A 6352-nucleotide genomic window follows, 5' to 3' on the forward strand; every position below is an offset into this window, starting at 1 on the left:
TAACCTTTCACTACAAGATACTATTTACAATAGTTATTTTATTTTATCTTTAATATTTTTATAGTAAGGTATCCATCACTGTGAAATATCCCCAAGGAAACTAACCAAGTAATTTAGGAAAGTGGCTCACCAAGTAGGTTTGATGGACATGACCTCAATAATTTATATATGATCAGCAAAAGGTATGAGTAACTCTCAGAAACACTCACCTTGTCGTCATTGTTCATGTCAGAATTTGAATTGTTTTCATTGTTGCTTGTGAAAGTAACACCAGATTTGTCACAATTAAGAATACTGTCAGAAATCTGAACATGAGGAGTCAAAAAAGTAAACTCGTTCTTCCTGGATTCTGAGGAAAGGCAAAGCTGGTAGGAATAAGGCAAGGTCCCATCTTCAAAATTAGGTGGAAACATGGCACCACCCTTTGAGTGGAGAACTGGCCCAAAGCACTGCAAGAATTTGGGATGCCCCGAGCGCCGGAGCTTCATCGTAATGGCCAGAATGACTGTCAAGAGGAATAAGAAGGAGATCAAGGCTAAGGCCAGCACCAGATAGAACTGGAGATCAGACTGAGACTCAGAGATGCTTGGCTGGTTCTTCATTTCAGGAAGGGCCTCCTGGAAGTTCTCAGCAAAGACCAGGTTCAGAGTAACAGTGGCGGAGAGAGATGGTTGCCCATTGTCCTTCACCATCACAACCAGCCTCTGTTTCACAGCATCTCTCTCCAAAAAGGCCCTGCTTGTCCTGATCTCACCAGTATGAGAGCCGACAGAGAAGAGGCCTGGCTCAGTGGCTTGAACAAGATGGTACGAGAGCCAGGCGTGGTGTCCGGAATCGGCATCCACAGCCACCACTTTAGTCACTAGATAATCTCCCTCGGCTGAACGAGGCACCATCTCAAATGAGGCTGAGCCCTTGCTTTCTTGGGAAGGGGACAGGATTTGAGGTCTGTTGTCATTGCGATCCAGAATAAACACCCTGATGGTGGCATTGCTGCTGAGAGGGGGAGAACCCCCATCTTGGGCTTTCACTTGCAGCTGAAATTCCCTGAACTGCTCATAGTCAAAGGATCGCTGGGCATAGATTGTGCCAGTCTCTGAATTAATGGAGATGTATGAAGAGATGGGAAGCTCTTCAATGTTGCTGTGGAGGATGGAGTATGTGATCCGTGCATTCTGGCCCATGTCTGGATCTGTGGCTTTGATTGTGAAAATGGAGGCACCGGAGGGATTGTTTTCTGGCACATAAATGTTGTAGGTGGATTTCTCAAAAGCAGGGGCATTGTCATTGATATCAGAGATCTGGAGTGGAATTACTTTTTGTGTAGAAAGAGGTGGGGTCCCCTTATCAGTGGCTGTGATTGTAATATTATACTCAGGAGTCCTTTCTCTGTCCAGGAGGCTGTCTGTTAGAAGCTTGTAGTAATTATTAGACGACGGGAAAATTGTGAATGGCAAATCATTTTCAAGATAGCAAGTAACTTTTCCATTTTCACCACTGTCTTTGTCAATGACATTTATCAGAGCAATCATTGTTCCAGACAGAGCATCTTCAGGAACTGGGCTGAACAGAGATGCTAATGTTATTTCTGGGGCATTGTCATTCTCATCAATGATATTTATTTCAACTTTGCAGTGTGTCAGTGATCCCCCTCCATCTTTTGCTGCTACTGTCATGGTATATTTTTTGTTCTCCTCAAAATCCAAATCCCCAATAAGCATGATGATGCCACTCTTTGGATCCAGACTGAATTTCTTATTTGCATTTACTGGTACATTGCTAAAATGGTACCTGATTTGGGCATACAAACCTTCATCATTATCAAAAGCTGTAAGCTGGACTATAGTGGACCCTACTGGCACATTTTCTTGTAAACTCACTGTATAGATGTCTTGAGTAAAAATGGGCAGGTTGTCATTAGCATCAGTGACATTAATCCATATCTGGGCAGTTCCAGTTTTTCTGGGTTCACCCCCATCCAGGGCAGTAAGGATCACATGAATGGTGTGTTCACTTTCTCGATCAAGGGGTTTCTGCAGCACTAAATCTGCAAATTTATTTCCATCCTGACTCTCTTTAATATCCAAAGTGAAGTATGGATTGGTGCTAAGGTAATAATTCTGAACGGAATTCATCCCTACGTCAGGATCTTCAGCTTTCCCAAGGATAAATCGGGTTCCTGCTAGCGTTGATTCTATTATCTCCAAATTGATTACATTGTTGAGGAAATGTGGTGCGTTGTCATTAATATCCTCTATCACTATGTTCACATGGAAAACATTCAAAGGATTTTCAACCACCACCTCAAAATTAAGGAGGCAAAGGGGAATTGTGCCACATACTTCCTCCCTATCTATCCTATCATTCACCCAAAGATTTCCATTCTCTGGGTTGATACTGAAATACTGCAATTTAGCCACAGAGACAACATGGAGATTTCGCTTTGCCAGTTCCTTGACATTCAGCCCCAGATCTTTGGCGAGGTTCCCCACAATGGAACCCTTTGCCATCTCCTCGGGGATGGAATACCGGATCTGCTCTGAGGCAGCCCAGCAGGGGAAAGACAACAGAAAGAGAAGCTGTACTTGCCTTCTGAGTGCCTGCCCATTCTCTTCATGCCTTCTGCCCATCGGCTCTGTGAAAAACTAGCTCTTCTCTTTAAAAAGAAAACTTACATAAAATTATCTCCAAGACACAAGAAACATCTGCAACAAACAATCTGCCTTTCCCCCTAATTTTTATGGACGCTGTCAGTTTTTATTTCCCCTTTGCAGCAAGACTGCTATGCCTTTGTTCTTCTGCTCTGCTCTGCTCTGCACCGCCCTGACAAAACTCCTCTTCAGGAAGCATTAGGGAATCTCCTCCCTTCGCTCTCCTTCTCTCTTTGGCGGCCATCCTGGCTTAAGAGTGACACCACGAGGATCTGGCAGGGAACTGCAAGTAATTCTTATTCATTTGAAAATTGTCTAGAGCACTTTTAAGGCTAATAGATTAATGCATGTGATTTTGTGGCATTGCAGTGAAAGGTGCCATATGATTCTGTGGCACGAGGCTAGCACATCAATCTACTAGAAGTAGGAAAACAACTTGGATATGATCATACGATGGCTTCAGAATAAACACAATGTCAAGCAACTTTTTTTTTTTTTTACAAATTGTTTGTTTCCTCTTCCTTATGCTGTTCCATTACTGTTGTGTATCTTCCATGTTCATCTGTGTCAAGGCTTTTTGATAAGTTACAGTGTATATACTTGGGGTGAAGTTCTGCTGTGTTGAATTAAGCTTACATGATGAGGCTTGTATAAATATGCAAAAGTCTTGTGGCTTCTTAATCAAATTCTCTAGTGTATTTATTACAGAATAATGGTGCTGTGGACAGACTGTCAGACTAGGATTAAGGAAACCTGTGTTCAAAACCCCACGTGGCCACGGAAACTCTCTGGGGGAGGGGTGACAATTGCAAATGATGACTTGAACATCTCACAGGCCTAGAAAACACTGTTAAGTTGCTGTAAATCAGAAGCAACTAGACATTACATGATAACAACAAATCTTTCATGAATCAGGACAAACACTGTAAAATTGCTACTGTTGTATAGGATGAAAATAGTACCCAAAGAGAATAGTGAGTATCATACAGCAGAAATCAAAATTACAGTTATCCAACTGGCTTTATTTCTTATTTCTCAGCCTGGTCATTTTCACCGATATGATTACAGTAGTGTTTTCCTCTTTTATTCAAAGTAACTTCACTCTGTTCCATTAAATCACAAAACATCAGAGAACTTTCTCCATGGTTGTGTGCGTGGCTGCCCTAGCACGGATTGTCTCTCTTTTAATTTAGCGATTGTCTCTCGCTAAATTAAAGGGGTACTTCAGCAGACGTCCAGTGTGAAACTTTGCCTACATTTTATATGACACATATACCTAATATAAACAAGATAAACAGAAACATTTTACCTTCTAATACCTTTTTATCATAGGTTTATAGTTTTAAATAATAAATCGTGCCACCGAATCAGTTCTGAATTATGGTGGCCATTTTCCAGATTTTCCAGAAAGAGAATACTCAGAGGTGGTTTACCATTCCCTTTTCTGGGTGGTCCCTGGGACATGTCCAAGGCTTATACATGCTGGCTCTATTTGCAGGAGGCACAGTAGGGAATCAAATTCCCAACCTCTGCAGTCAGAAACCGAATGCACTCAATTTTTAGGAAAGAAATTTTTTAAATAAGATTATATATATTCAATTAAAATAATATATATATTTTCAACTAATCCCAGACATGTTAACCATGGGAGATTCTGGAACAAAGTCCATACAAAAGGTGTCTGAGGAAACAACATGTTCTAAAAGCGTCATGGCACCACCTGGCATATTTAGAATACACCATGGTGCTGTGTACTTGGAAATGTTGCAGCTTTCAATTTGCTGCATCACAACAATTGTATTAGTGCAGGGAGCACATGAATCAGGTGGCATTCTTTAGAAACAGGAATTTAGTAAAAAATAAATAAAAACTTTGGTAAAGATAGGTTACACTGTCTTTGAAACAGTCAAGCATTTATTGGGTTCCCCCCATTCTATGATGCAAACATAAATTTATTTTTGAAAAAGGCAAATGTGGATGTAGATTACTCAGACATGAATTACAAGAAATCAGATTTACCAAAAGGAAGTTCTTGCACAGGAAGACAAGTCCCTCTAGCTATTTTCATCAATTTCCTTTCCTTCGTTAACTAAAATAATATATCTGTATTCATTCATATTTATGCCCAAGGCTCTCCTCTGTACAATAATCCACTCCTTTAATGAAGGAGGAGAGAAAATATGCTCCCCACCCCAGATTAATTTTGTATCCAACTGCCATTAACTCCAGTTATAATAACCAGTGATCAAAGACAACACAAACTGTAGTCTAACAGCTGAAGGTCCACAGATTTAATACTCCTACTTTGATGTGGCTTTCTTCTATTTGATACGACATCCACGGTAGCCAAAATCCAGTAGTTAACTTGCAACTGGAGTAGTCCAATTGAAACAGTGGGGATTTGGTGAGTCAGCTTCTCCATTGAATGAAATGAGCTCACTCTAGTTGTGACTTGGTACTACTGAATTTCAGCCTATGAACCTGTCCTGTCCTTTTAAAAAGGATATTTTAAGTGAAAGGCTGTTAAGGATACTGTTTTACATTTACTTGTGTCGAACTTCATTCATGGGGGTGGCAGTGCATTTGGCAGTGTCAGAAAACCCTTTTGAAGCCTTCCACAACCCATTTCAGTTCCTAACTCTTTTGTTGTAATACATATAGTACTTGGTCATTGCATTGTTCATCTTTGACTCTAGAATGTTTGTGCTGCTGCTAAACAGCAGTGACTCCAACTCCTATGGAGGGTTCCACTGTGAGAACTCTTCTACTTTCTGCTGCTTCTACTTTCTGTTTCCCAATAATCAACCAGTTACAGGCTGATAAAACAACCTGTCCTCTCATCTCGTGACTGCTGTGTCTAAGTCTGTTTGGTGATGGGGCTTTATCAAATGTTTTGTCAAATGCATTTTGAACATTCAAGTATGCAATGTCTACTTGGGTATCTTGAACATTTCCCCAACTCCAGAAAGTTAATGAAATGGTCAATAATAACAGTGTTAAAAGTAGTAGAAGTCTTCACATTCCAAGTCATATTTTAACAGCACCCTAAAAGTTAGAGAATTTTATACCATGGGATCAATCATCAATTCAAATAGAGACTGCAGCCAAGAAATCAGAAGAAGACTGAATCTCAAAAGGGCAGCCATGAAGGAACTAGAAAAGATAATCAGGTATAGGAATTTATCACTGGAGACCACAACGAAGATAATCTACACTCTTGTATTTCCATTCACCATCTATGGGTGTGAAAGCTAGGCAGTTAAGAAAGCTGACAGGGAAAAAATGGAATCTTCAAAATGTGGTGCTGGAGGAGAGCTTTACAGATACCCTGGACTGACAGAAAGATGAATAAAAATGGCTCCTATAACAAATCAAGCCTGAACAATTTTGGGGAGGCAAAAATGTCCTGCTTTGGACACATCATGAGAAGAGTGGATTCTTTGAAAAAGACAAGGATGCTGGGAAAGATGGAAGGCAGCAGGGAAAGAGGAAGATGACATACAGGATGGATGGACTCCCTAAAGGAAACACAGGCTTGAGGCTACAAGAGTTGACAAGGCCAGCTGAGGAGAGCTGAGGACATTTTGCAGTTCATCCATTCATATGATTGCTATAAGTTGGAGGCTACTTGATGGCACAAGAACAATCACATTTATTTTCCTTCAGAGTCTTACAAATATTAATAAAAAGCCAAAGTAGAT

The 6352-nt window shown here is 40.5% G+C and overlaps 1 protein-coding gene and 1 pseudogene across 8 annotated transcripts in view; both read right to left on the reverse strand.

Moving 5' to 3' along the window:
- Positions 1 to 6352, reverse strand: part of LOC144583006 (protocadherin gamma-C5-like) — a 268787-nt gene that overhangs the window by 198312 nt on the left and 64123 nt on the right. The window lies entirely within an intron of this gene.
- Positions 114 to 5570, reverse strand: LOC144583040 (protocadherin gamma-B5 pseudogene; annotated as a pseudogene). Its single transcript, XR_013544253.1, has one exon. The product of XR_013544253.1 is annotated as a protocadherin gamma-B5 pseudogene (transcript).

The sequence above is a fragment of the Pogona vitticeps genome, chromosome 4 (genome assembly GCF_051106095.1).
Source record: "Pogona vitticeps strain Pit_001003342236 chromosome 4, PviZW2.1, whole genome shotgun sequence".
Classification (NCBI taxonomy): domain Eukaryota; kingdom Metazoa; phylum Chordata; class Lepidosauria; order Squamata; family Agamidae; genus Pogona; species Pogona vitticeps.